This window comes from Octopus bimaculoides, chromosome 20 (genome assembly GCF_046866305.1).
Source record: "Octopus bimaculoides isolate indiv1 chromosome 20, ASM4686630v1, whole genome shotgun sequence".
Taxonomy (NCBI): Eukaryota; Metazoa; Mollusca; class Cephalopoda; order Octopoda; family Octopodidae; genus Octopus; species Octopus bimaculoides.
The window spans coordinates 35,203,500-35,225,223 of NC_142947.1; the positions used below are offsets into that span (position 1 = coordinate 35,203,500).

A 21,724-nucleotide genomic window follows, 5' to 3' on the forward strand; every position below is an offset into this window, starting at 1 on the left:
CTCTCTCTTTCTTTCTTTCTTCCTTCCTCTCCCTCTCTATTTCTTTATCTTCCTCTCTCTTTCTCCCTCTCTCTCCTTCTCTTTCTCTCTCTCTCACACACACACACACACACGCATACACCTCCTGTTTGAAATGAACACAAGAAGCAAACCACGAAGCCAACAAGTATTTTTTTTTCTTTTCGTATTTTATTTTGCAGACCACATCTCTAAGTCGTATATTTTAACGTGTGGCACTCAATTCATATATCTTAATATATGACATCTCCCCAAGTCATATTATAATCTATAATACTTACCCAAGTCATATATCTTAATCTACGACACTCGCTTAGTCATCTTTAATAATCCGTGACAATTCGTAAGTATTATAGTAATATATCTTAGTTTTTTTATTCTCCTTCGTTAATTTTCTTTTGCAACTTCTAGAAATGTGTTTTTGTCTATAGTTTTTTTTTTCCTTCAAGTGCTCCAAAGCTATAGTAGTATCTGGTAGTCTAACGTCTCGTTGCTAACAACTGCACAAATAACTTAAATCATCGGTTTTCAGACAATGCGACACGACACCGGCATGTTTGTCATGAAAATAACAAAAATTTAAAACAGCCGTCTATGCGTCCTACTTAATGTATGCTTGATGTCGATAGGCCAGTTATTGTCACATTCGTCCTGAGATGGCATCTATTATGAACGCAACAAATATCAAGAAACAAAAATTCGCTCCAGTATTTGGACTTTTTCAATGGTACATACTCGCAGCCGACCATATGCTTGGACGAGAAATCGTCGCCTTTGCTAGTGGAAAAAGTGACTAAAACATTCACTGATGTTGGGAAGAACCGCCCGGCTGAATAAAAATTCCGTATACGCAACTAAGACAGTATTAAATTAAAATAGCCATCTATGTATCATACTTAATGTATACATACTATCAATAGATCAGTTACTGCGGTATTTGCCTTGGGATAGCATTTCTTATGGTCATATAAACTGAAATACAACATACGATGCCTTGATAACTATGTTCTTAGAACATTTATTGAATAAATGAGTTAGTACTTAATAATTTTCTGTTGTTAAAATTGTATTTGTTTATGGGCTAAAATATATAAATACCACTTTTCAAATTAGTGATCTGTATACATAAAGTGTGTATATGTTGAAAGCCTTCTAAACTGCGATATTCGTCTTAAGAAAGTATCTCTTACAGACGTATAATGTTAAAAGCACAGAAAAATATCACCAGCAGGCGTAGGTTACCCAGTATTGGTGGTGAAATTGTTGGACCTAGATTTCTGCTTGTTAGCTTCGTCAACAGCAAATATCCACGTCACCTCGTGTAAACATTGGCTGCTAGCTGATATAGCTAAATAGTAATTGAAATGGCACTGATGTCGCATTTAGCCTGATTTTCCTTTTATAATTTATGTACAAAGTGCACCAAGATATTTCAATCTGTCCTGAAGTGTTTGTTATATATGTTTTTTTTTTTTTAATGGTAATCGCGGATTAGACATTAAAAGCGAACAAGACTAATTCAAAAATTAACAAAGAGTGAATGAGGCTGTCTGCTTCCTGAAATATTATCTACACATGAAACTTTGTTCGGAAATGATTGGTTAACAGAATAACTATTTAAAAGTTGTCTGCAGAAGAGACCAAACGAGAAAGCAAAAAGAAAGAGCACGTTATGTAAACGGTAGGAAAGAGTGGGTGTGAAGATTCAGAGAATTAGAAGTGAACTTATGAAATTAGAATCCGAACAGTGAGTTGATGATGTATTTGAAATTCAAATGTCCTTCTTTTCTAACTGAACAAATTCGCTTACTGACATGGGAATATGAGAGGCCACTTGACCGACAAACAATTTCCAGAGTCAGTTAATCTCGTAAAACTTTGATTTATGTTTGACATACAACGTTTCGAACGAAGGAAGTGAAGGCGCGTGACTCACTGGTTAAGGTATTCGGTTTACGATCGTAACGCGTGAGTTCGATATCCGACCGCGCATTGTGTCCTTGAGTAAGACACTTTATTTCACAGTGCTCCATCCCACTCAGCAGGCGACAATGAGTTGTGCCTGTAATTCAAAGGGACAGCAGCCTTGCCACGTTCTGTGTCACACTGAATCTCTCTGAGAACTACGTTAAGGGGAGGCGTCAGGAGAGTAAAGAGGATGAGACAAAACTTCCATATCTAGTACTATAATCTTTTCCTGAGCGACTTAAGCAATATGCTGTCTTGCGTTATCATGTAAGATTGTAACAATTAATGCTTATTTTATACCTAAGTACTTAAAAACATTATCCTCAAAATGATCATGTCAAAAACGCAACAAGATTTCCTTTCCATCTCAATACTTTAATTCCTACAAAGGACACTCTACTCCAAAAGTATACTTTAATCTGAAAATGAAATGCAAACTGGATGTAAGCTAAAGGATTTTCCCTCCAAGTCAACCCTAACTCTAGGTGGTGTGAACATCATGTTTTCTAAAGAGTATAGACCTTCAAACGTGTCAATGTGTTACACGCTTATTTCGTCTGTCTTTACGTTCTGAGTTCAAATTCCGCCGAGGTCGACTTTGCCTTCCATCCTTTCAGGGTCGATAAATTAAGTACCAGTTGCGTACTGGGGTCGACCTAATCGACTGGACCCCCTCCCCAAAAATTTCGGGCCTTGTGCCCAGAGTAGAAAAGAATGTTTCACGCTTCTCTTCCAAGGCGCATCGTTTCTCTGCTGAGCTTCATGTTAGTCAAAGTCCTTTAATTGTTTTAGCTTCTTTCCTCAAAATCTGAAACTCTTTCTTGTTTCTTTTCGCTCTTTGAATTGCAGTCCTTAAAGCTTTCTGTCAATTCTCTTTTTCTTTTACTTGTTTCATTCATTTGACTGCGGCCATGCTGCAGCACCACCTTAAAGGGTTTTAGTCGAATAAATCGACCCCAGAACTTATTCTCTGTAAGCCTAGTACTTATTCTATTGGTTCTCTTTGGTCGAACTGCTAAAGTTACGAGGACATAAGCTTTCCAACATCGGTTGTCAAGCGGGGGGAGGATAAACATACAACCCCCCCACACACACACACACACATTTTTGCATAATTTAGACAATAGTTTATTCATCGCACCCTGTATGTTTATACATACATACATATATACGACGGGCTTCTTTCTCCTTCCGTCTACCAAATGATGAGGCTTTTGCCAGCCTGGGGCAATAGTAGAAGACACTTGCCCAAGGTGCTACGCAGTGGGACTGAACCCGGAACCATGTGGTTGGGAAGCAAGCTTCTTCCCACACAGCCACGCCTGTGCCTATCAATCCACATCTTTTGAATTTGTAAAACCCCTTTTTTTCCTTCTTTGTAGTCTTTTGTGTTATAATGGACTGAAGTTTCATCTGAGACGAAACCTTACATTTGTGCCGCTTTCATCTTCTTCATTTTGTTATTGATATGACATTGAGGTTTAACTGCTGAATATAAAATAATAGATTAGAAATTCAGTTCTTTTCTTTTTCAAGGTCAGGAAGCTTGCTTCCAAATCAAATGGTTCTGGGTTCAGTCCCAATGCATGGCACCTTGGGCAAGTGTCTTCTATTATAGCCTTAGGATCTTTCTAATTTGGCGGGCGCCACTTTTTATTTTTTATTTAGTGTGTTTTCTACCGAAACACTTTAAAACTTCGTATACTTGTATATTTTGTCTTATAGAACAGAGAAAAATTTTTGTATTCGAAGTTATTTCATGTTAAAAGTTGTCGTATTTTGGTAATTTCAACCAATCACTGACGTCCATTGAGGTGAAAACAATTACTGCTATGGAATGTAAACAAGACGTTCTAGCGGTGTAATTGGATCTTTTCCCTTGAATAAAATTAGTGCCGTTGTTTGTCAACAACAACTATCGGCGAAGGTTAGGGTTGGGGTTTTAGTGTTAGGGTTCGGGTTTTAGGGTTAGGGTGTGTGTGTGTGTGTGTTTATTACACTTCGTGTCAGTGCTCCCGCACGGCCGCAATCCAATGACTGCCAAACCAGTAAAAGAGTAAGAAAATATGCAGTTGACTGTGATTCTAGCTCGAACTGAACATCTTGGCTGCACTCCGTGAACCTCTGAACCGGAACAGCAGTCAGACAAGACACATCTTTCTTCGCAGTAGTAGTAGCAACAGCAACTGCGGCGTCGTCGGCAGTAAACCAGAGAGAAAGAGAAAGAAAAAAAGAGTGGTGAGAGAGAGAGAATGAGAGAGGTTTATTATACACGTACGTATTGCAAGAATACCGACCCTGCTGATTCACACTTCTCGAAGAAATAAATAGATAAATAAATAAGTAAATAAATGTGCGTTTGTGTGTGTGTGTAAATAAATAAAAAGATTTGCTATCTAAACAGGCTTTCTTCTATCTTTATCTCTTTCACGCTTCCTACTTCCACTGAGAGACATGCAGTGTGTAGTAAAAGTGTTGCGTACGTAATGAGTGAGGGGGGAGGGATAGGCGAGAACTGGCGGCGGTGGTGGTGGTGGTGGTGATAGTACTGATGTTGATGGTGGTAGTGGTGGTGGTGGTGGTGGCGATGGTCGCCGTGGTCGTGGTGATGAAGGCAATGAGCGTGATGGTGGTGGTAACGGTTGTAATAAGGATGATGGTGTAAAATTGTTGTTGTTGTTGGTGGTGGTGGTGATGATGATGGTGTAGAATTGTTGGTGGTGGTGATGATGATGGTGTAGAATTGTTAGTGGTGGTGGTGGTGATGGTCGCCGTGGTCGTGGTGGTGAAGGCAATGGGCGTGATGGTGGTGGTGGTGATGGTTGTAGTAGTGATGATGGTGGTGGTGGTGGTGATGATGATGGTGTAGAAAGTTAGTGGTAGTGGTGGTGGTGGTGAGAGCCATCAAAGCAACACGAGCTGCTGCCGCACAAAGAGATGGTGGGTAGATGATTCAGAAACAACTGTTGTTGTTGTTTAGCCTTAATCGAGTAGACCAGTTATGGCCCGATTGCGGCCCGCCGGACTTTCTGAATGGCACTCCCACGGAAAAAATTACCTTGAATTATTTTAGTAATGTGACCTACTTGATGATGATCCATGTTTCATGCGGCCCCACTTCTCGAAAAACGGTTGCCCAGTCTCGGAATAAACGTGAAAGGCGTTTCAGTTGTGACCATCACGTCGCATTTCCCAGGTAAAAGTACATTTCAAACACTAGAGTAACTAGAGGGGGACGAAGGGAGCGGTCACCCGAAGCGGCACTTTTATGTGGAGGGCTTTAACCAATATGGTCTGCTTCAGCCAATATGTATTTTTTGTAAGGGCCTGGGGGCAGCCCCTTAGTTACCCCCGGGCAGCAGAAACTCTAGCTACACTAGTGATTTCAAATCCCAGGACGTATTCTTTGTAAGCCTAGTACTTATTCTATCGGTCTCTTTTGCCGAACCGCTAAGTTACGGGGACGTAAACACACCAGCATCGGTTGTCAAGCGATGTTGGGGGGACAAACACAGACACGCAAACATATACACACACATACATATATATGTACATATATACGACGGGCTTCTTTCAGTTTCCGTCTACCAAATCCACTCAAGGCTTTGGTCGGCCCGAGGCTATAGTAGAAGACACTTGCCCAAGGTGCCACGCAGTGGGACTGAACCCGGAACCATGTGGTTGGTAAGCAAGCTACTTACCACACAGCCACTCCTACGAATATCGCCGTAAGGATACTTAGACTATCAGCTGAGGGAGGCGGTACATCATGCTGGGATGGGACAGGATCTGTGTGTGTGTGTGTGTAAGGGATTCCTAGATGCTGGCTGGTGTTGGAGTGTGGATGATCGTGACAATGACGTGGACAAGGGGACAACACAATACAAACGGTGATAGGTGGGGAATGAATCCCAACCACTTGGTTTCGCGTTCAGTTCCCTGAACAAGTATCTTCTACTATAGCCCCGTGACCAGATCTGGTAGATGGAAACTGTGCGGAAGCCCGTCACATACATATGTGTGTGTGTGTGTGTGTTTGTCAATCCCACTTCCCACCACTTGACAGCTGATGTTGGTTTATTTACGTCCCTGTAGCTTAGCAGTTCGGACCCAAGAGACCGATAGAATTCGCACCAAGGTTAAAAATAGAAAAATACAAGTACTAGTCGATTTATTCAACTGAAAAACCTCTTAAGGCGGTGCTGTAGCATGGCCGCAATCTGATGATGGAACAAATAAAAGAAAAAGTATTTCTTTACCTAATTCTTCGCTTTGTGGTGGAGGATATTTTTAAGTGGGGATTTTCCCACTGAAATTTCGTATTTCTGTGGATATTTCACTGTTTCCGTTTGTTCTTTAAGTGTAAAACGGACGTCATGCATCTATTATTCTCCGTATCAGTGTAGCAGGGTTTTACAAAAAGTACTGGGTTCAATTCGTTTGACTAAAATTCTTCAATGCAATGCTCCAGCATGGCTGTAGTTTAATGACTGAAACAAGTAAACGATGAAAAGTAAAAAATAGAATGAAACATAACTAAAAGCAAGATGGAAAATAAAGTTTATTTTTGTACACTTCCACTTTGTTTATATTCGAACAGTCTTCTGCCATTTTTAATCACCAAGTCTTTGATAAGATCCTCATTATGACATCATGAACACTTCAAAATTATATTTCCGATCATATAAACCACTTCGAATGTTGTTTTAGGAAGCTTAAAGTGATTTATTTTGTGCCGTAAACCATTTATCATTTCTGTGGTGCCCTCCCCCACCTCTTCATACCGTAAGCACTTATTTTGTTTGATGGTTAAACCATCGCTGTCAAAATCCATCTCTTCTACAAAATGAGAAGGCCCTGAAGATAACGGATTTGAAGTTGACAACCAATTGATCCGTACTTTACTGCATGATGTTGTCAAATGCTTTTGTTGTTGAATTCTACCCGAAAAAGAAACATAAAACGACCAATATACGATTTTAGACAATTAAAATTAAATCGATCAGCGAAACAGTAAAGAAGGGAGTTCCACAAGACAGATATTTTGAGGAAAGAAACTACTAGAATTAGACATTTAAAATTTCCTTTAAAATAGGGGACAACGCCGGCAAAAGGACGTGAACTATCAGAAAAACGAGTCAAGATAAAAAAGAAAAAAAACAAGATTTAGCAGAAAAACGATCGTGGAAGGTTTTGTAGAATATAAATAAAGGAGCAATGTTCCTGGTGATGAGTGAAGTGGGTTGAAGTTTAACTGCCAAAACGGAACCAATAAAATTAGAAACTCGGGTTTTTTAAAAAATATTATTATTCAATCACTTGACCAAGAAGAGAAAGAATGCAAGCAGAAGAGAAACCCGGATGTAACAACAGTATTCTGCTCAAGGATGAATAAGATAAAAAAATATATTCGGAGAAAAGATGACGATGGGATGTTGTTGGGAATTCACAATCGATTTAGTAAGAAATCTAAAACCATTCCATGTAAAATCAGCATTCTATAAAATATACAGCTTTACTTATGGTATCCACTACTGTCTTTTCTGCCCTTTGTTCATAGATATTGTTCATTTTTATACATACATACATACATACGCATGTATATGTGTGTGTGTGTGTATCTTTTTACTATACCTGTGTATCTAGCTTTATTGTGCAGGGGAATGTATAGTAAATGCACAAACGAAAAATGAATTTTAAAAAAACGTAATGAATGCGCAGACGAACGGGAAAACGTATTCTGAGTGCACAAACAGACGGAAGACGGACACAGAAAGGCCCCCAATTCTTCATCGGTTATCAACCAGATAGTATTACTCAGTTTCGCACCATTAATGATAAGACTGAGATGATACTTCCCATGCTGGCGGTGCCCGCGAAAGTTGCGGAGAATATTGGACTGAGAACAAGTAACACATGGATAACAGGCAATATAGAAGTAGACATACGAAAGTGAATAAATGTAATTCAAAACGATGGACGAAGGACAAAGACAAAATAAATCAGAAACAAACAGAATACAGCCTCAGGGCCAAAAAAAAACGAATGGTTGGTAACGCTTAGAGGGCAATCCTAAATTATTAGAAAGGTATCAAATAGCCAGACGGGTACCAGTGGGGACTAGAGAATTTATGAGCGATCGGTTACGCGACCGGTGTGAAAAAGTGTATGTGTGTAGTTCGAAATTGTACTAAAAGCAGACGACAGAAACAGAGACAAGTGAGGGAACAACAAACAATGTGTATTAGTTTGATGCTCAGGAAAAATGGAAGTCTTCGACGTTTCGAACCTATGATCTTATACAGAAAACAATAAGGAAAGAAAACAATGGAGAGATACATACACATGTATGTATTATGATTTCGTTTAGGCATGGCGAAACTAAGAACTATTATTTTTTACTTTCGAGAAAACCATCAAGAGAGCACATAGCGTAATTTCACTTAACGAATGACAAAAGAACATTCGTTTGCTTACAGCAGTTTCTGCTATAAGAAACTTTTGACATCATAGCTTCCACAGAGCCACTTAAATGACGTTTATGTTTTCTGCGGAAAACTTTTGGATCTTTTTTGTTAGGCTGCCAATTTTCAATCTCTTCAATTTTTTATTCGAATTGATTTCATATTCGGTGTAATGATATGCTTTTATATGCTAATCAATGCCAAGAAAATCGTTTTCGCCATAAATCAATAAATAAAGAGTTACTAGCTATTAAAGTTTGAAAATTTGGGGTAATTTTAGCCAAACGTAAGCCACAGACGCATTTATACCTGTTGCCATAGTAACAAGCTAAACATGAGAACACTTTTGTCTGCGAGGAAGCACGTGTTGTTTAATATGTTTTAGCCATTGAGATGGTTGTCATATGTGCTAAAAAATAAAAGCAGCCTAATAGGTCTTAAATCACGCAGCAGAGGAAGATGCGGTTTCGTACTTGCAAGAAAAGTGTTTTATACCCAAAAGAAAATTATGCAAAACGAAGAAGCATTTTATGAGTACAAGAAAACGTGATAGGAATATGCATTGGCGATGCACACATCAAGGATGCATGGAGTCTATGTCGGTGAGGAAAGGCACATGATTCGAAGGTAGCAACCCTTCCTCTTTGGACCGGGGCGCTTTTCCTTTACTCATGGGTTAAGGAATTGACTTCAGTCCGGTTTAATGTTGAAGGATTGAATGAGCCATTAAACAGCTGTTGATTATAACAGCTATGTTAGGGAAGCATGTGCGGAAGACCTGCTCCGTTATCTAGTTAAGGTTGATGGTCCTGGGAAGATTGTTGAGATGTTTTTCTTTTTTAATATCTAATTTGTAATGTACTATTTTGTTTTTGAATAAATCTTTTAAGTTTGTGCTATAAGTTTCTTATTTTGAGAAATATTTCATTTGTAATGCGCTGTTTATCGCATTAAATGCATATTAAATGCTAAAAACTACACAATACGTGTTCTTTACTCTTTTTTTTTTTGTCATTGAGGTTGTCATTGAGGTTGTTGTGAGGTGTGCTAAAAATAACAGCTAAATAGGTCTTAAATCGTGCACTCCCATAATTGTTTTAGTATAATCGTATAAGTCCCGCGTGTAGAATACAAATTCACAAAAATTTTCTGAAAATTCCAAAAAGTAATAAAGTTATGAAGGGTTACATGTCGTGCGTAATTCATTTGTTTACGGTTTCATGTAAAAACACAAGTGCTATTTTCAGAATGTTGACAAAATATGCAGTCACGCACAAAATGACAGCTTCCAAATCCTGTTTCCTGACTGGGTGAAGATGATCAAACTTTAAACCTCTATAACTTTTTTTTTTTTTTTCTGGAAAAAGTGAAATAACTCCAGCAATTCAGCTTGGAAAACTACATTAATGTACCAAATTTTAAAATTTTCAACAAACTTTCAGTTTTGAAATTTTGGCAGCCAAACAGAAAAGATCCAAACTTTTAAATACAGAGTTGATTACATGTACATCCATATATATATATATATATATATGCGTAGGCGTGGCTATGTGGTTTGCTTCCCAACCACATGGTTCCGGGTTCAGTCTTTTGACCAAAGCCTTGTGAGTGGATTAGGTAGACGGAAACTGAAAGAAGCCCATATATATATATATATGTGTGTATTTATGCGTGTCTGTGTTCCCCACCACCACCGCTTGTCCCCGTAAACTAGCGGTTCGGCAAAAGAGCGATAGAATAAGTATTAGGCTTGGAAAAGAATAAGTCCTGGAGCAGATTTCTTCGACTTAAAAAAAGACCCCTTTAATGTGGTGCTCCAGCATGGCCGCAGTCAAATGACTGAAACAAGGTAAAAAGAGTAAAAGAATATGTATTTGGATATATGTGTAATCTTGTCAGAGTTCGTTATAAGATTTCTCGTACGCGTTTATAATGTGTGTGTATCTCTTTCTCTGCGTTTTCGCTCACTGTTTGTTACTTTCACACACACAAACACACATATACACAAACATGTAGTTTATGTATAAATAAATAAATGAAATAAATAAATAAGAGAGATAAGTTTATCCTCGTGTGTATGCCAGTTCCTTTCGTTCGTAAGTGTTGTGTTCAATGTCCCAGTCTTGAACAGATTGCGACTAGTTTAGTTTATAATTAGCAATGAGTGCGAGTGTGTGTGTGTATATATATGTGTGTGTGTGTGCGCGCGCGTGTATTTTGTGTGGTGTACGTAATCTAGGAAGATGTACGTGTGACGAAAGAACAGCATATACATACATATATATATATATATATATATATATATATATATATACACATATATATATACATACATGTATATATGTATGTATGTATATGTATGTATTTATGTGTGAATGTACAGTCAATGTGTGAGCGTTTGGCGTGCTGTTTAGTGTCTGTGTACGTTTGTAGATGTGTGTGAAATTTTGCTGGCTCGGGAGACTTCTTTCTAAGCTGCAGCCAAAAATAGCCTGTTTGTAAAAGAGGAGAGAGTCAGTTGTTGTTATTGTTGTTGTTGTTGTTGTTCTCTACGTATATTTATTATCCAGCATGAGTAAGCACATGGTACTGCAGCTAAAACATGGTTAGCCAAAAATGGTTAGTATACACACGCCACCAAGCAATCGACAACACGCTGCTCGCTTCTTATTTACAAATTGATAAACCTAGTGCATTTTAGAAAGAAAGAAAGAATAAAAGAAAGACAAAAAGAAAATACAAACAAACGTTATTATTATCATTATTATTACTATTACTTGTACTACTGTTACTCTCAGAGAACAGGAGGAAAAGTTTTTTGTTTTTTCCTTTCTCTCCTTACTTCACTCATAAAGGTTGCCGAACTGTGATTAGCTTTTAATTAAGTGGCAAGTTGAGGGCTTCCAAAACAAAAGGAAAAGAAAAAAGAAGGGAAAAGAAATGAAATAATCTTCTAATTAACGACTGCACTAATTAGATTAAATAACATTGATAAGAAGAAGTCAAACAAAAGGGAATAACTTACAAGGTAGAGTAAAAAAATAACGTTTATTTATATTTATTTTTTTCTTTAAAGTGTGTTCCAATATCCTCTGTGTGTGTGTGTGATTTTACGAGGTTTATTTGACTTTGAAACTAGAGTATATGTGAAAACGTGTGTGTGTATTGTGTCCGTGTGCGCTTTTGTTTTTACTAGACTCTTTTTTATTTATAAATTTTCAAGAGCAATGTCCTAAAATTGTTTGTGTTTTGGGTGTGTGTGTGTGATGTTTGTTTTGACTAATTTGACCCCCTACAAATCTATCTATTTTTACTTCTTCCTTTTTCTTAATCATTCTTCTGATGCATGTCTTAAGAGCCTGAGAAAGCTACCCGGCGAGTCGACCTAGTGATCCTGTTTGTTTTTCGGGTTTTCTTTTTATTACTTTCTTTTTTTGCCTTTTGAGCTTCTCTTGTGATGATCGCACTTCGCTTTACGTCGTCAATACACAGGCATGCCTCAACTTATGTCGGTAATTAGTTCCAAGACATACAAATTAACTCGAAAAACGACGTAACACGAAAAGCATTTAAAAAACTTTATTAGCTCATAACTGTTTTAATAAACGGTTTGTACATATTTTCACGTGTATTTTATTTGATATTCAACTTCAGTATTTTCTTTTTGACGTGTTTTTCAAAAATGTTTATACTTTTAATTATATTCGCTGAGATGGACGTAAAGTGGGATAAATCGACTGAAGTTGGGGGGGGGTTATTTTTTCGATTTATTTCTTTCAAAGAGCGGCGTAAAATCGAAAGAAAAAAAACGTAACTCGAAACGACATAAGTTGAGGTATAACTACTTGGAAAAAAAAAAAAGAAGAAACTTAAGGGGCATTTCTTCGTTAGGTTTTTTAAGAGTGGATGCCCTTCCTAACGCCAACCTCATTCAGGGTGGATTGGGTGCTTATTTTTTTTCGTACCACCTGTACTATTGATGTCTCTGTACAGTTCGCCGGTCTACAAGTCTTGGGGTATGACGGGTGATCGGCATCACGGATGATGGGATTACTATGAGAGAGGGGTGGGCAGAACAGATTTCTACGGAGGGGTCTGCATGGCTATTCACATCTAGTATGGAAAAAGAAGAAAAGGCTTTTCCCAAATGAATTCTTAGTAATTATAATTTGAATGACAGCCCATAAAAATTGAAGGAAAATAAAATGACATGTTAAAAAGGCTCATGAAAAGAAAAAAAAAGGATATATGCAGGAGTGGCTGTGTGGTAAGAAGTTTGCTTCCCGACCACATGGTTCTGGGTTCAGTCTCACTGTGTGGCACCTTGGGCAAGTGTCTTCTACTACTGTCCCAGGCTGACCAAGTCCTTGTGAGTGAATTTGGTGGAGAGAAACTGAAAGAAGCTTGTGTATGTATGTGTGTGTGTATATATATATATATATATATATATATATATATATACACACACATACACACGCACACATATGTGTGTGTGTGTATATATCTTTGTGTCAGTGTTTGTCTGCCACCACTGTTTGACAACCTGTGTTGGTGTGTTTATTCCCCATAACTTAGTAGTTCACCAAAAGTAAACTGTTAGAATAAGTATCAGGCTTAACATTTTTTTTTAAAAAGTCTTGGGGGGTTGATTCATTTGACTAAAAATTATTCCAAGTGGTGCCCCAGCCTGGTCGCTGTCTAATGACTGAAGCAAGTCAAAGATAAAAGTTACCTTGTGTGATAACAAAGAAGCGCTGAAGAATGGGGAAACACATGAACCTTTTTAGGGGATGTTATTCTTTTTCCCCACTAACACCCACCAAATGCGTATTTGAGGCCTGAATATTTTTGTAAGAAACATGTATTATAGTCACTTAGTTTACATTAATACACTATGGTAAAACATGACTGCTAGAACTTTCTTGTGTTTTTGTTCATCACAATCTATCCATAGCTGTCTAGTTGGGTGATTTGCCTGGATCAATGTAACTCTTCCACCTCAGATGTCCCAGTCTTCTTAGCAGTCTTCATATCTTCAACTTGTTATCCAGTGTCTTCCACAAGCTACTTAATATATGCTCTTTTTGTTCTACTGATACCTGTATGCCCATGCATAGGTTTCCAGAAAAGGAGATTGCTGGATATTTCATCCTTGCTTCACCAGCAGTGTCCCATATAACTAATGTTTTCTTCTTTCTCTGATTGTCGAGGAGATGGTAATCCAACTGCCATACAACCACTGCTTTGTTGGGTGTTGCTGTCTACTGTGAAGCAAGAAGATAAATGTGTAACAGTGTAACACGATTTTTGTCCTTGCATTGCAGCTGTTATTTCTTATTTGCTTATCCCTAGAAAGTATGAGAAATGGCTAATATCTCCTTCAAACTTTGCTTTTGTTACAATATTTATTCAAACCCCAAAGAATCCCTCTCAACACATGGTTATGATGCTCCCCCACTACTCCTGCTCATGATCACAGACGCACATAGTGTCAGCCACTAAGGACATACTCAAGTGGTTATGGTCAAGCAAATCTGTGGTATTGAGTAGAATATTTGCCATGACAATATTTCTGCTTCAGCAATTCAGCCCTGAATTTGTTTGAAATGTAATGGAAAATAGGCCAGTTTCAAAACATTGATGTCCAGTCACAAAAGCAAAGTTTGAAAAGAACCATTTCCTTTGATTTCTAGATAGAGGCAAATAGGAAATAACACTTACTGACCAAAGACAAAAAAAAAATAAATCAAAATTTGTTACACAGTGTTATTTAAAGGATTATTGTAACCAGAAGAGATTATTAAAACTACCAGCTGAATCAAAGTAATCAATTCACCATATTTACTGGTATATAATTTGTAGGGGTGTCAATGACTCTTGCTACAACATAACCTTTACCTAATTCAGTGTTAGTTCTTGGTACAAATTGTTTTAGCTTTGCCCCATGTATATGTTGCATTTCAGTTTTACCAGTTAAAATCAAGTATAAACTAGTATGACCTTAACACAAGTAAATATATAGTTTAAATTCTTCATTCCATTTGCTATTCAAATGACTCTCAGAAAAGTATCAACACCATAACATCAAGTTCCTACTATGCAGTTATATGTCTGTCACAAAAGGCAAAAGAAAAGTGTATCTGAAATAATTTCCTACACTGTACCTTTCTGATGAGGACAGAATAATACTGGAACATGTCTTGAGTTGTCTCCAAACTGCCTGTAAAAGTGAGAGCAATATCAGTCATTCACTGATATCATTTCTTATTATTACTGTTTATAAGTTTCAGTCACTGATGAAGACAATAATACTGGAATATTCCAGAGTTGTTTCCAAACTTCCAAAAAAAAAAATAATAATAATAGTTTCTTGTTTATTATTTTAATGTCCTCATCATTAAATATGTTAACAATATTCCTATTACTACAGCCAACATTACTTAACATGAAGGGCTGCCACACATTCTTGTCAGCTTTGTTTAATTTTGCTTCTTTGTGGTTTATACTACTGGCACTGTAAGTCCACAAAGGGTTTGTTGGTCGTATATAGCTTTTGTGATGAAGTCACTGCAGATGTTATTTATGATGTCTCACTGTTAACTTCATCATTGACAGCCATGCTGTCTGTGACATTTTTATATCTTGGTCAACCATCTGAGGTTGTTGTGATGATGATGATGATGATCAACATCATAGTTATAACATCCACTTTTTGATGCTCGCCTAGATTGAATAGAATTTGTTCAAGTGGACTTGCTATAGCTGACTGACCTTCCTACCATCAACCTTCCAAGTAATACCATATTTGAAGTAAGGTTATATTTCTCCATGACCAGATGCTTTCACAGAATGTTGGAAGCATAACAATGAGACCTTTTTACCATTATCATGCAGTGTCAAAGCATGGAGATAGCACATACACACACACACACATGATTGGCTTCTTTCATTTTCTATTCACCAAATCCAATCACAAGGCTTCGGTGAGCCCAGAACTATAGCAGGAGACACTTGCCCAAGATGCTATGGAGTGGGATTGAACCCAGTCATACCTGCACCAGGGATATCATATTTGTTTCAAATTTTGGCACAAGGCCAGCAATTTTAGAAGGGGTGGGTTGATAAATTGATCACATTAACCCTAGTGCTCAGCTACTACTTATATTATATTGACCCCAAAACGGTAAAAGGCTAAGTCAACCTTTGCAGAATTTGAACTCAGAATGTAAATACAGACAGAATGCTGTTAAGCATTTGCCTTGCAATGCTAACAACTCTGTGTCTTTCCAGGGATATCATAGTAACACAAAAATACAAATTAAGTTGGACAGAAGAACCAAGCTTGACTAATTTCTTAACCATGGAGAAATACAAGTCACTTACTTTAATATCCAACTTTCACTTGATATTAACAGGTTGCATTGAATTTCACACAACAATTTATTATATATTTATTACATTATTTTTTTTTAATTAATACCCAGGCATGGTTGTATGATGGTTAAGAAGCTTGTTTTGTAACTGACTGGTTTCGGGGTCAGTCCCTCTGAGAGGCACTTTGGACAAGTGTCTTCTACTCTGGTCCCTAGCCAACCAGTGCCTTGTGAGGGAATTTATGAATTTGGTTAACAAACTGTGAGGAAACATGTCATTTTGTATATGTGTGTGTGTGTGTGTGTTTTGTGCTAGTCTCACCATTGCTTAACTACCATTGTTGGTTTGTTTCTGTCCTTGTAGCTTTGTGGTTCAGCAAAAAAGACTGATAGAGTAAGTGCCATACTTCAAAAAAGTACAGGGGTTGATTTGCTTGACTATATCATTCAAAGTTATACTCTAGCATGGACATAGTCCAAAATGTCTGAAACATGTAAAAGATATATATATATATAATGTATGTATGTATATATATATATATATATATATATATATATATTTGCTAACTGCATACTATAAAATAACATTTTTCAACTTATCGAACTTCGATATGAGAAAAAACTACAAACTCCTCCATCAATAAACTACTATTGTTCCTGAAAGTTGTTTTTTATACCTTTAGGAACTTTGAGAGAGTGCGAAATAATTCGTTTTTTGGGAACAGTGAAATATGAAGCAAATAAAGTTATGTACAATAGTGTATAAATATAGGGTTAAAAAGGGAAAACCGTTAGGATAGAAAATCTTGTGTAGTTCCTTGTTTTCAAGTTGTAATTGGTATAACAATTTTATTTCCTTGTTTTCAATGATACTAGTAATAGTACTCCAAATTATTGTTTGTAATTAAGCTTTTATGTCAATAAAATTGTTTCAGCATGGCTATTGGCTTTGTTGATACATGCAAGTCTAATTAATGTCGTCATTTATGATAACGAGCTTAAAAATGAAGGGGAAAAAAATTTGTACCAGGATTTAACACTAAATTAAGTATGGTATGGCTTATACACAAGTAAATACAATAATGATATTTGTTAATAGCAGTATTGCTACTGTCTTTATATGTTCGGAGTTCAAACTGCCTCAGGGTTGACTGTGCCTTTCATCCTTTCAGGGTCGATAAAATAAATACTACCTGAGCCCTGGGAGTGGGAGATGGGGGGGTCGATGTGTCGATGTAATCTGCTTACCCCTCCTTCAAATATGCTGGCCTTCTAACAATAATAACGAAAGTGATGAGTTCAAATTTCAGCACAGGGCCAGCAGTTTTTGAGGGGACGGGAAAGTTGTTTACATCGACCCCAATATTCAACTGGTAATTATTTTATTGACCCCCAAAAAGGTGAAAGAGAAAGTTAGCCTTGGTGGAATTTGAACTCAAAACATAAAAATGGTTCAAATGCTACTAAGCATTTTGTCTAGTTTTGTGTGTGTGTGTTCCACATGTCTGGCCATGTGTTCCACATGGCCAAACATGTGTTCCACAGAAGACTGGAACCGAATGATTTTGCATGTATGATGATGATGATGATGATGATGATGTGGCTTGTTTACAACTCATTTATAATGATGTCAAGACAAAGCCACACACATGCGCGCACAGATACACACACACACACACACACACACACACACACACACACACACATGCATGTGTTTATTCAGTGGGCCTCTTTCAGTTTCTGTCTACCAAATCCACTCACAAGGCTTTGGTCAGATTGGGGATATAGTAGAAAACATTTGGCCAAGGTACTGCACAGTGGAATTGAACCTGAAACCACATGGTCACAAAGTAAGCTTCTTAACCCACACAACTATGCCTGCACATGATGATGGTAATAACAATAAAAGTGGAAGAAAACTAGTATTGGTAGTGATGATGATGATGGTGGTGGTGGTGGTGGTGGTGGTAGAAGAAGTGGTGATAACAATGGTGGTGGTGAGGAATATGATGGAGGAAGAGGGGATAGAGGAGGCTGATGGTGATGATTTGATTAGTAATCAGAATCTCTATCGATCTGTCATCATCCCTCTGAGTGTGTGTGTGTGTGTATTTGTAATGCTGGTAGTATTGGTGTTGATGGTGGTGGTGGTGGTGGTGGTCTACAGCAAGCAGTTTCCAGTATGAGATAAAGTCTATTTCCTTAGCGTACAGAAACAGAACTACAGAACTACATGTGATGAGTAAGCTCCAGATGTGTGTGCGTGTGTATGTATGGGGGGGGGGGGTGATTGGTAACGCTTCTGGGGGTTTCTGTGATGACCAATGCCACCAACAAGAATTACAATGCAAGCAACATGAAGTATTATTAGTTGCTAACAAACGCTCATGTACATTAGTGTGGTAAGTAGCTTGCTTACCAACCACATGGTTCCGGGTTCAGTCCCACTGTGTGGCACTTTGGGCAAGTGTCTTCTACTATAGCCTCAGGCCGACCAAAGCCTTGTGAGTGGATTTGGTAGACGGAAACTGAAAGAAGACCGTAGTATATATGTATATGTATATATATATATGTGTATATGTTTGTGTCTGTGTTTGTCCCCCCGATGCTGGTGTGTTTACGTCCCTGTAACTTAGCGGTTCGGCAAAAGAGACCGATAGAATAAGTACTAGGCTTATAAAGAATAAGTCCTGGGGTCAATTTGCTCGACTAAAGGCGGTGCTCCAGCATGGCCGCAGTCAAATGACTGAAACAAGTAAAAGAGAGAAAGAGAGATACACTCACTCAGTCAGTCAGTCACTCACGCATAGATATCTTTCATCTTTTATCGTTTACTTGTTTCATTCATTAGACTGCGGCCATGCTGGGGCACCACCTCAAAGAACTTCTAGTCAAATAAATCAAGCCCAGTACTTTCTTTCTTAAGGCTGGTGCTTAATCTATTAGTCTCTTCTACTGAACCGCTAAGTTACAGGGACGTAAACAAACCCACACTGGTTGTCAAGCAGTAGAAGGTGTAAGAGGAGAAACACAGATTCAAAGACACACACAGATATATATATATATATATATATATATATATATATATATATATATATATATATATATATATATATTTTTTTTTTTTTTTCTAACAAAACTGTCCGATGAACGGGAACGTGAAACTCAGAGTAACAGTCTTTTGTTATATTTCTGCTGCTTTTAAATAAAGTATATATATATATATATATATATATAGAGAGAGAGAGAGAGAGAGAGAGAGAGAGACAGAGAGAGAGAGAGAGAGAGAGAGAGATCTTCTATGTTTTACTTGTTTTTGTCATTCATTAGACTGCGGCCATGCTGGGGCACCACCTTGAAGAGTGTTAATTGAACAAATTGATCCCAGTACTTATTGTTTATTTTAAGCTTGGTATTTATTGTATTGGTCTCTTTTGCCAGACTACTAAGTTACAGGGATGTAAACACACCAACTCTGGTTGTCAAGCAAAGTGGTGGTAGGGGGTAGGACAAACACAAACACGAAGACATGCACATGTATATGTGTGTGTTTCTCTGTGTGTGTGTGAGTGATTGTTTATGTACACACACCTGGTACTAAACAACAACAAGAAAATAAAACAGACTGTTCATATTTAACCCCACCACACACACACACACACACACATATACACACTTTAGTTATAATAATTATTATTATTTTTACTCTAGGCAAAAGGCCTGGAAAACTTTTGGGGAAGGGGGCTAGTCAATTATATTGACCCCAGTGTATAACTGGTACTTATTTTATTGACCCTGAAAGGATGAAAGGTGGAATTTGAACTCAGAATGTAACTGCAGATGAAATACTGCTAAGCATTTCGTTTGGCGTGCTAACAATTCTACCAGCTCAATGCCTTAGTTATGATAGTAATAATAATAATAATAATAATAATAATGATAATAATAATTCGAGTGAGGTTGTTGCCAGTGCCGCTGGACTGCCTCCTGTGCAGGTGGCATGTAAAATACACCATTTTGAGTGTGGCCGTTGCCAGTACTGCCTGACTGGCCCTCGTGCCGGTGGCATGTAAAAGCACCCACTACACTCTCTGAGTGGTTGGCGTTAGGAAGGGCATCCAGCTGTAGAAACTCTGCCAGATCAGATTGGAGCCTGGTGCAGCCATCTGGTTTTCCAGTCCTCAGTCAAATCGTCCAACCCATGCTAGCATGGAAAGCAGACGTTAAACGATGATGATGATGAATAACCCTTATCAGATGGGTAGTCATGATGGGTATAATGGGCTTCGTATATTTTACTCCAGTGTCACTTTGATGGCATGCACTGCTCTCTCACTCAATAATAATAATAATAATCCTTTCTACTTTAAATACACGGCCTGAAATTTTGTGAGAGGGGTCTAGTCAATTATATTGACCACAGTACTTCACTGGTACATATTTCATTGAGCCCCCCCCCCCCCATCCCAAAAGGATGAAAACCAAACACAGTCTCAGGAGAACTTGAGCTCAGAAGATAAGGACAGTCAAAATATTGCTTAGTAATTTGTCCAGCACAAAATGATTCTGCCAGCTCACAACCTTAAATAATAATAATGGTGATTTCAAATTTTCACACAAGGCCAGCATTTTCAAGGGAGAGGGTAAGTCGATAACATTGGCCCCAGTGTTCAACTGGTACTTATTTTATTGACCACAAAAAGCTAAAAGGCAAAGTCAACCTTGGCAGAACTTGAACTTAGAATGTGATGACAGACGAAAAGCCACTAAGTATTTTGTCCTCTGTGCTAAGGATATTGTCAGTTCACTGCCTTAATAATAATAATAATAATAATAATAATAATAATACCAATAATAATGATAATAATAATAATAATTATTGTCCTTTTTACTGTAGGTACATGGTATGAAATTCTGGTGGAGAGGGCTAGCCAATTACTCAACTGGGACTTATTTTATTGACCCTGGAAGGGATGGAAGGCAACCTCAGCAGGATTTGAACTCAGAACATAAAGACAGATGAAATGCTGCTAAGAATTTTGCCCAGTATGCTAACAATTGTGCTAACTCATGCCAGATAAAACGCTTCATGGCATTTCATCCGTCCTTATACTGTGAGTTCAAAATCCACCAAAGTTGACTTTACTCTTCATCCTTTTAGGGTTCATAAAATAAGTCCCAGATAAGCACTGGGTTCAATGTAATTGACTAGCTCCCTCTCCAGAATTTCAGGCCTTGTGCTTTTAGTAGAAAGGTTTATTATTATTATTACTAGCGCCACTGCCACCACCACTACTACTACATTCAGTTGGAGTTGGAGTCATAGTTAGTACATTCTTACTGACTCTAACTACAACAATCTTATAATTGCTCCTGACTCATTGACTCTTCAAGACAGATATTTTGAAATGTTGTAAAATATATATTTCATCTCTGAAGATGAGGTTAATAGAGTGAAGAAAAGTTTATCTCATTAACATTAATTCATCTCCATTATGAAGACATTTCATCATATCTCCTTGTAACTTTATACACAGTGTTAACATCTACAGGCAGATATATAGTGCAAGAATGTATGTATTCATATATTTGTATACATGTGTGTGTGTGTGTATATAGTTATACATATATATATATATATATATATATACATGTGTGTGTGTATATATATATGTATATTTTTATGTGTGTGTGTGTATATATATATATATATATATATATATATATATATATATATAAAATCAAAATAAGCAACACGGATTTTAAAGATGATACATTCACATACACATAAAAATATACATATATATATTTTAAAGCATTGATACGGAAGACTGACTGTAACTGGAAGGTTTATTAGCACAGCAATCGTTTCCGCTTCATTTAATGCCTCCTTTCTAAACC

General features: G+C 37.5%; 1 protein-coding gene across 2 annotated transcripts in view; it reads left to right on the forward strand.

Moving 5' to 3' along the window:
* Nucleotides 1-21,724, forward strand: part of LOC106876102 (uncharacterized) — a 568,067-nt gene that overhangs the window by 310,354 nt on the left and 235,989 nt on the right. Inside the window, exon 1 of one of the 2 annotated variants that reach the window (XM_052975102.2) lies at nucleotides 10,934-11,478. The exons of the other annotated variant lie outside the window; for it this stretch is intronic. The gene's annotated coding sequence lies outside the window, so the exon portion shown is untranslated. Of the gene's footprint in view, nucleotides 1-10,933; nucleotides 11,479-21,724 lie in introns of those variants that run through there. 2 annotated transcript variants of the gene reach the window in all.